The sequence below is a fragment of the Sminthopsis crassicaudata genome, chromosome 4, assembly GCF_048593235.1.
Source record: "Sminthopsis crassicaudata isolate SCR6 chromosome 4, ASM4859323v1, whole genome shotgun sequence".
Taxonomy (NCBI): domain Eukaryota; kingdom Metazoa; phylum Chordata; class Mammalia; order Dasyuromorphia; family Dasyuridae; genus Sminthopsis; species Sminthopsis crassicaudata.
The window spans coordinates 132,112,322-132,122,109 of record NC_133620.1 but is presented as its reverse complement, the minus strand read 5'-3'; the positions used below and the strand labels follow the sequence as shown (position 1 = coordinate 132,122,109).

Below are 9,788 nucleotides of genomic sequence, written 5' to 3'. Positions count from 1 at the left end.
GAATAAGAGCGCACGAGCAAAGACCCATAGGCGCGGAAGGACCAAAGGTTCCTCGCGACCTTTGAGAGACAGCCAGTCAATGAGTTTCTAAGGATTCCTCCGCCGGCGGGCGCCCTCCAGCAGCAGCAGGTGGCGACCCCAGGAACGTTCCTTCTCCCCGCCGACCCGCCCGACTGGGAAGGCAAAACCCACCCCACCCTCCGCCTCCTTTCCCAGGATGCTCTGCGACTGAACTCCAACCTTCTCCCCTCCCTCGCTCTCCGCCCGCCTCCCTCCGTGACCCTATCCCTCCACGTCTGTCCTCCTCCTCCTCCTCCCCCCCACCCGTCACTGGGCAGACTGGGCGGCCGCTCCGGGCTTCTCAGTTAGGGCTCCGTGGGGGGGGGGGGGGGGCCGGGAGCTAGGTGAATCCTAAGCCGCCGCGGCCCGAGCTAGCCCCTGTTAAAGGCTGCTACCGCCGCTAGTCGTCTCTTCCCCGCCCCGCCCCCAGGCCGGGAGCGGCGAGGCGAGGGCGGGCGGCCCACCCGCGTGTAGCTGGACGCGAAGGTGACTGGTCGGCCACCAAATCCTCCGGGTGAGTGAACCCAGCCAGAACGAGACTAGAGGAGGGAGGGGGCGGGCCCGGCTCGGTCGCCGCGGTTCGGAGCCGGGGCGGGGCCGGAGCGGTGGGGGCGGAGCCGTCCGGCGGGAGGAGCGGGAAGACGAGGAAGGGAAGGGGGGGGTGACGGAGCCTCATTTCCTCCTCCAGCGCCATTTTGTAGCAGCGAGACCCGCAAATAAAGGGGAGAGCCAGTCTGCGGCGGGAGAAGGAGGAGGAGCCGTCGCTGGGGCCGAGGGCACCCAGGAGGCTTGGGGTGGTGGGGTCGCCCGAGCCTGGCCTCCCGCCGCTCCGTCCGTCTGCCCGTACGCAAGGAGCCGGCTACGGGATAGGTCTATGTGACAAGCCGGCGGCGGCAGCGGCGGCCTCGGCGTGGAGAGGTAAGTGCGGGACTCGGGGCCGCCGCCGGAACAGACCTCGCCCGCTGTGGGCCCGGAGCGACCGCGTCCCTCCTGACGCCCCCCTCGCCCCACCCGGCTAAGCCCGGTCCGTCAGGCCGCCCCTCCGGCGTAGAGGCCGCAGGCGGGAGGGGTTCGAGGAGCGGGGGCCTGCGGGGCCGCCGACTCCGTTAACTGCTTCGCCTCCTTTGAAGCGGGGACGCGGACGCCGCCGCCCGAGGCCATTTTAGCCTCTCCTCCGCCTTCTCCCGATATCTGCGAGAGAACGGACGGATCGCCGGCTCGAAGGCGCGGGAGCGGGGTCGCCGCAGGGACCGGCGCACGGAGCTCCAGCTGCCCACCGGCCGGGGCTCCAAAATGCCCCCACACTCTTAGCCCGTCCCGCTTCGTTCGGCCAGATTCTGGCTGTCTGGGGTTGAAAGAAGAAAAAAATTACGCAAAAAAAAAATTAATGTTTACGTTTTTTCCCAAGGCGACTAAATTTAGATTTATTCTAGTAAAAAATAGCTTTGGGGAGCACTAATGGACTTCTCTTTGCCCTCCCCCCCAAGGAGTTACTCCAGCCTAAAGCTAGAATGGGCTTTAACCCTTGGAAATAGTAAACAAAGTAGCTTTAAGGAAGTATTCATTTGTTTACGGCTTGAAACTTCTTCAGGATCCCATGCCTCCTCCCTCTCCCCAGTCTTTTTTAGATGAGGGTCGTTTTATATATATAAACAATTTGAACGAAGGAAAAGTAGGTGTAAGAGTGTCTTGATTTCTGATACTTTTTAATATACTTGGTCTTACAAAAAAAAAATCTATTAAACTTCCAAGTAATGTTAGTTGCATTGTGGTTTTGAGTTGTTCTGTGTACATCTTACTCTTAAAATTGATTAAAAGTAATGTTTAAATTATTTGGTTATTAGAGAGCCCAGCCTCTTAAATTGTGGGTCGAAATCCCATGTAAAGTTTCCTAATTGAATGTGAGGGTCGAAAAATTGGGATTCATTATCAGTAAATGTTTGACTTGTATATTTATTTTACATACTTGTAAATCCCGGAGTCACAAAAAATTTTCTCGGGCAAAAAAGAGGGTCTTGAGTAGAAAAAGTTTTAAAAAGCCCTGCTACCGAAGATAAATGAAAATCGTAGGATAGCTCCGCCCTCCAAGTCTCTTTTCTCCTCTCTTAAATTCCCAGCCCCTGTAGTGATAAATTAAGCATTTTCTGAGTGGTGGAGTGTTTATTAGCAACATGTAAACAGTTTTGAGAAAAATGTTCTTTAGATTGTATTCTCTGTAGTGCTTTTCAAATAGCTGGTTTAGGAAACTGTATTTGAATTTGGTTTTGAAAGACCTGAGTTTGAATCTTGGCTCTGTTACTTGTCCTTGAAAAAGTCACTTAATTTCTCTGGGCCTTAGTGTCTTGAAAATGAGAATGTCAGGCTAGTTTTCTAATTTTTTAGTTCTTTGAGTGGTACAGTTTATGAAAATGGTTTACTGTGGTCCCATTTCAAGTAGTAGGAAAGACCTATTCCATCTCATTTCACTTTTTTTCAACAAATATTTATCAAGTATTTTATGTAATGTTTTGACTGATTGCGTGAGAAACTAGTTTCATGTGGTTTTTGCAAAGTAATTTCATAAGTTTAGCTTTATTCTCAACCCAGTGGTCCCCATTTTTCCCAAATGAGGAAACTGAAGCTTAAAAGATGGTTTGGCTATTGATTTTACCCAAGGTTGGACAATTGTGATAATAGTGGAACCATAACTACTATGTTTTCTGTCTTCAAGTTCAGTATTTTTTCTACTATTTCAGGATACCTCCAGTGTAGAATTTAATCCACAGATTTTTAGACTTGGAAGAGATGTGAAAGATGAATCAAACTTCTTTTGGAAAACTGAGGCCAAAATAAAAAAGTGAATTAGAAAACAGTACAGTTCAGAACCCAATTCTTATGTTGCTTCGATGTAAAGGTTAAAATGAGGGAATATTACTTATTTCAGAATAATACTTTTACAGGTTATTTTCATTCCATGTTTTATTCAGATGAAAGAGGTAACCGAATAAGCCTTGTTCACCCTGTTGACTGATACAGAAACTGGGGGAGTTTGAGCAAATTTTTCTACATGCCCAGCACAGTGGTGAATACTTGAAAAATATTATCTGATCCTCATAACAACTTGTGAAATAGATGCTATTATATTTCCATTTTAAAATGGACAAAACTGAGGTAGAAAGGTCATGCTTCTAGTGTCTTGAGACCAGTTTTGAACTCTGGTTCAAAAGTTGAATCCAACTTTTAACTCTGTAACCATTGTGCCACTTAACCTGTCATCACAGATTCACCATCATATCATAGTTGAGCAATAACACTCCTGGATGGAAATCCATAAGATTGATCGTCTCTTCCATCTAATATTTAAACCATGCCCTACTCCCAACATGTTTAAATGAAATTCATTTGTGGGTGCAGTTATGTCTAAAAAATATGTAATAACCCTGGAATTAAAAGATCATCCTGGTACAGGCGTCCATCACTTATACTAAGTATTGTTCATAGCCTCTTAATAAGACTCCCTGAAACCAGGCAAATCCTTTTCCAGTCCAAATTTCATCCAAGTACAAAAATAGTCTTCCTGAAACAAAGACTTGAGCTTGTCAGTATCCTGCTTAAGAATTCCTTTTGACTAAAATGCATTCTTCACACTTTGGCATTTAAAACACTTTGTAGTCTGGCTCTAGTCTACCTTAACATGACTCCCTTTCATGCGCTCTTTGTTCCAACCAAACTGGTCTTCACTGTTCCTTGAACTCAGCATTCCATTCCCTGCCTCCAGATCTTTGCACAAACTCCCAAGTTCCTGAAATGCATTTTTTCCTTACTTCTCTGAGAATCCTTAACTTTCTTCTAAGTGAATTTCTAGTGCTGCCTCCCTTAAGAAAACTTTTCCATATTTACCCCCCCAATTATTTTCCTTCCTCAAATTATATACCAGTAAAATGTAATCTCCTTAAGAACATTAAGCTTTAAGGAGCATTTTAAATATTTGCAAAGATTTTTATGCATATTTATCTAACTTGATCCTTACAAAAGCTCTATAAATTTGATACAAGAATATCCTCATCTTGCACTTACAGAAATTGAGGAATGTATTGAATGATTTAGTAAAGAACATAGTTAACAACTATCAAAAGTATGTCTTGAACCCAGGTCTTTGTATTATCAACTCCAGTACTTCTGTCTATTACACTGTATTACTTGTGAAAAAGGCCCACTTTTACTTTTGTTTTGTATTCTCTTGTCTTTTACATGTATGTTATACTTAAATGCTGTTGAATGAATATATGATAACAAAATTTTATTTATGTTATTTGGTCAGTAGGATTTCTTAGCATCAGTTTTAGTTGTGGTTTTGTTTTTTGTTTGTTTTTTAACTTTACAAGTTGAATTTGAAAAGATCTATAGGTTCATAGATGAGCTGAATTACCTTTGAGGTAATGTATTCCCAACTCTCATTTTACAAATGAGGAAATTGAAGGCCCATATGGATTAAGTGACTTGCCCGAGATCATTTGGGCAAGGTAATAACAGAAATGAGGATTTAGTTCCTTTGACTTGAAATGCAATGTTTGGTGTTCTTTCTATTCTATCTTTCTACTTCATTATTTTGCCTGTGACTTGGTATACCAAACTGGATTTTTATGGTTCTTGTTTAGAAAAAAACAAAACAAAACAGAGTAGTATATTAAAGCAATAACACTTCCAGTTAAGCTTCTTTCTGTCCCAGGCATTATACTAAGGGTGTTATGGTTATCCCATTTGAACCTCAAAGCAACATTTTTGTTATCCTTATTTTATAATTGAGGAAATTGACACAAAGGTTAAGTGAATTACTCAGGGTCATATAGCTAGTTAAGTATTTGGTTCTTGATTTGAACTGGGGTCTTTCCAACTTCAGTCCCAGTGCTATCTACTGTCACCTAGCTTTCTCCAACTGAAATTGCCTTAAAATATGCTAAATATTCAGATGTTCTTTTCTCTTAGATTTCACTTTAGAGCAGTATGTGAAAAAGCCTTGAGAGAATAGGAGGTACTGTTTTCAATGATTTCTCAGAAATCTGTTTGATAATAGGGCTTAAAGAAAAAGTTTCTAATTTAAGTATATCCTTTTTGTTGTTAAAGCAAGTTTTCAATGTGAACCAGTACTAGAATTTTTCTAATTTTGCATCTAGAGGAGGAATATAAGTTGTGCTTGTCTTGAAGTTATGTTTGTGATAACAGGCATGTATTTTTATGTTTTTGTACCCTTCAACTTTGTACTCTAAGCAGGTTCCTCAGTTGACCTTTAGCGCTCTCTTGTCAAGTATAACTTTTTTTTTTTTTCTGGTTGTTGGTTGTGTTTTTTTTTTGTTTTGTTTTTGCTGAGGCAATTGGGGTTAAGTGACTTGCCCAGGATCACACAGCACTCTATTATACCATCTAGCTGCCCCAATATTATTATATTGTTATTAAAAATAATAATAACATCCTTCAGAATTGAAAGAATTTCTAAAAGTTCTGTATTTTCCCTTGAGTCTTCTAATAGGAAATCTTCTAATGGTTATATAAATATATCCATAGCATATTTTAATTATCTTTTACTAATTAGTATTTTATTTTGAAAAATGGAAATTACAGTGGGTTTCTTTCCAAATTTCTTGAGATACAGGATCAGCTTCAGTCATACAACCTTTAAAAATTCACTTACCTTGGGTCTCTGGCTTCCTTCTTACTCAAACTCAATTAAGTTGAATAGCCACTAGTCAGGTATATTATAATGGAAATTGCTTTTACAAATTGGACTTAATGAGAACCATGGAAGTACCTTCAGATTCTCAAATTTTGAGTTTTTGTGTAGTCAGTCAATCGGTATTATAATCATCAAACATGTATTAAGCACTTTCTTTGTGAGGCACAGTATATATTAGGTGATAAGAATATAAAGACAAAAAAAAGTAGAGAAAAGGACAGCTGTGAGATGTTATGGAGGTAAAAATGGCAAGTTTTGGTCACTGATTATTTCTGTGGGATGAGGGATAGTGGTAAAGTTAGGAGCTTTTGAAATTAAAAGGAGGGTTGTTGGTATATTTGACAGAGTTAGGAAAGTCCATTCTAAGAGTACTTTAGGGGGAAAGACATTGAGTTCTGTTTTTGACATGTATTTGAGCTGCCTCCTGAGCTTCAAAATGCCTGTAGAAATTTGGTATAGAACTAGGACTATCTAGAGGTGATAGCAAAATTCATGGGAATTCATGAAGTCACCAAATGAGATTTAGAGAACAGAAGAGGGCCAAGACAGGGCCTTGTGAAGGTATACCTACATTGAGTCTTAGGAGGGGCTGGCACATCCATCCACATATCACTGCTAGCCTTCCAGTTAAAAGGCAAACTTACTCCAAAGTATTATCAGAAATGTATAAACCTAATAAAATAGCCTTTTTCATAATGCATTATGCAGCCCACAAATATCCTTATATATAGTTTAACACAATTGATCTCATAAAGGTCCTTTTTTCTCTCTTTCTCTTTCTCTCCTTGCCATTCTTTATACTTCTAGAATAATCTTTTTTAACCCAGAGATTTATTTGTGTCACTCTGTTGCTCAAAAATCTTGAATGTCCATGTAGACATTCAGTAAAGTTTCTATTCTCCTGCCCAGCATTCAGATGCTCTCTCTTCATGCTAGTACCTGTCCAGCACTTTAGAACTCCAGCCAAATTTCTTTTTTCTCCAATACACAAGAGACCTTTCTTGTTATCTCTTGTTACCTTTGCACAAGCTGCTTTTTGTGGTTGAAATGTCTTCTCAGCCCATTTAATTCCTTCTCCTTGAAAGTCAAATTCAAGTGTATAACATTTTGTTTTCTAATTTCCTGGGACATTTAGATTATATAACATATTAAGGATTTTAACTATAATATAACCTTTTTATACTCTCAAGTAACTATTCTGAGCCATAGATTCCAGAATGGCCTGCTGCTTCTTTACTTTATCTCTATGCCTTTGCCTAATGTTGTCATTATTTGTGTGTTACAGAAATTAATCCCTGCTGGCTGCATATTGACTTATAAAACCACAAATTAAGTTGTCTGTTGTATTAGAGAATATTTTCATTTAATTTGTTAAACATTTCCAAATTACTTTTAATCCAGTTTGGAAGAATATGACAGATACTTCTGTTTTAGGCTTTTAAGCTTCATGGATCATTCTCAACACCTAGCATAGATCGTATGTTCTAAACATAGTCAACATGTAATCTTCAATGAATTGAATAGGAAAAAATTTTGTGGTTTGCCTTCTCCCTTCTATCCAGCTTTATTCCATTGGAGGAATTATTCCCTCTAATTGAAATAACTTGTGTCTTCTCTTACATTTGGATAGCTGTGGATGTTGTGCACATTCAAATATTCATATATATTATATGTAATGTCTTCATAGAATCTTACTGTTTTAAATTTTAATCCTTCCTTAATTTTACAGAAACTGAGAGACAGGTTAAGTGACTCTTCCAAGATTACATAGCTAATAATTGTCTGAGGGAGAATTTAAACCTGGATCTTCCTGACTTCAGTATATTTTCCACACCATGTGGCACACCTTTTGAAAGAAGTCCCATTTTGACTCAATTTATCATGTTAAGAGTAAAAGAAAACTTTATTTCCAAATGCCTGTGGTATTTGTACTCCCACCCATGAAACCTAAAAAGACAAAAAGGAAGCAATTTTGAAACAAAAATTATTTCCTTTTGATTTATAATAGCTAATAAAAGGGATTGGATTAAATTTTCACAATTTTCTTGACCAAATTTAACTTCAACAAGCATTTATTGTTATTTATTTCAGTTATGTCCAACTCCTTATAGTCTCATTTGAGTTTGTCTTGGCAAAGGTGCAGGAGTGACCTGCCATTTCCTCATTTTACAAATTAGGAAATTGAGGCAAACAGTTAAGTGGTTTGCTTAGGGTCACACAGCTAGTATGTGTGCTGAGGCCAGATTTTAACTTAAGAAGATATCTTCCATACTCAGCACTCTACTAGGAGAGATACATATATACATTAAGAAGTAGAAAGCAAGGTAGAGTGTGATGAGACAAAGGACAGTATTGAATTTGTGGTAAAATGTTTCCAGTCTGATTACTGATGATCTTAATAAGATTTTTCCCCCCAGTTTTATTTCTTTGCCCTCTATTGATGAATAGTCTTAAAACATTTTGGCAGACTAACTTATAATGGAATTTAGTCTGGTGTTTTCTTTCTTTCTTTCTTTCTTTTTTAATAATTGCTTCTTATTTTCAAAATATGTGCAAATATAGTTTTCACTATTTATACCCCTGCAAAACTTTTATGTTCCAGATTTTTCTCCCTCTCTTCCTCCTATCCACTCTTGTATACAGCCAATAATCAAATCCAATGTAGGTTTACAAATGTGCAATTCTTCTAAACATTTCCACTATTATCATGCAGTATAAGAAAAATCAGATCAATAAGGAAGGAAAAAAACAAGCAAACCAACAACAAAAAAGGTGAAAATACTATGTTGTGATCCACATTCAGTTCCCATGGGTCTCTTTCTGGATTTGACCTATTCTTAACATTTATAATTTGTATTTGTATAGTATTGTATAATTTGTATAGTATTTTCTGTATATCAAATCAAATTTTCTTCTCTTCCCTTCCATTTTAAGTAGGTGTTATTTGCTTCTAGTTAGCAAAACTTTCATTTTCAGAATTTTAATAGCTAAGAAACAATTCAAAAGAAAAAAATAAGCCTACTAATCTTTAGATATTGTATGTAGTTTTGAATACTGTTCACATAGAAACTCAATTTTGATTAACAAATAATCTGAAATAGGAGGTTTTGGGGTGGTATACCCAGTGTCTAAATTGCTGAGAGTTAAATTAGAAATTTAATCATATGACCTATTTATAAATTACTCTGTCCACCAGTAATCTTGCTGGAAGATGTTAAAATTTTAGTCTAGGTGAGTCAGCATGCTGGCAGGCTTCAGATATTTAAACTAATTTCTGACTAAAGTAGCACTAGGACTATATTTATATCAGTACTGTAATGTGTGATGGTACTTTGGAAGGAACCCTGCTGACAAAAAAAATGTTGAAGATGGATTTTCTTTTGAAAGAATCATAAGAATTCTTTAATAAATAAGGAGAAAAATTCCTTTAAGGAGTCTTAGTTAACTTCCCCCAATTCTTAAAATCACATTTCTAATGATCTGAAATTGGTGATATAAAAAAGTAAAACCAGAAGGAAAAAAAAAAGTAAGCATTCACTTCTCAAGAAAATGTCCAAGGTTGTATAATTGGAAAAGAATTGTGTCTTGGAAATGTTGCTTTGGTTTGGTTGTTACTTCTTTTGTTCATCTAGCATTAAATATAAGTGTTATTAATTACTTGAAAAATCTGAAGTTTAGGAATAACTTCTGAGTGTGAATAGATGGACCTGATGATTCCAAATCAAAATTAAGTGCCATTTTAAAAGTTCACAATACTCTCAGATATATTTCTTGGTATAGCTAACATTTTTTGTGATGTTTTTAAAGGTTAATCTTGGTCTACAGATGTTTTCCTATATTTTCCCATTTGTAGCATCAATTTAAGAACTGCAGCTTCAGATTTTTCACATCTCATGTAACTCAATAGTTAATGGAAATAAAATATTCTTTTGACCTCTGGCTTCATAATATAAAGTTTACTAACTTACATGTAAAACAGTGTAGTCAGTTTTAAAATATATCACTTGTTACATAGTTC

At 38.3% G+C, this 9,788-nt stretch overlaps 1 protein-coding gene across 4 annotated transcripts in view; it reads left to right on the top strand.

Moving 5' to 3' along the window:
* The first annotated feature begins 214 nt into the window (after positions 1 to 214).
* The window catches only part of WTAP (WT1 associated protein), a 31,830-nt gene continuing 22,256 nt past the window's right edge, over positions 215 to 9,788 (top strand). For 2 of the 4 annotated variants that reach the window (XR_012489140.1, XM_074309399.1), the window contains exon 1: positions 215 to 574. The gene's annotated coding sequence lies outside the window, so the exon portion shown is untranslated. Of the gene's footprint in view, positions 575 to 695; positions 979 to 9,788 lie in introns of those variants that run through there. The other 2 variants (XM_074309398.1, XR_012489139.1) reach the window with 2 other exon arrangements.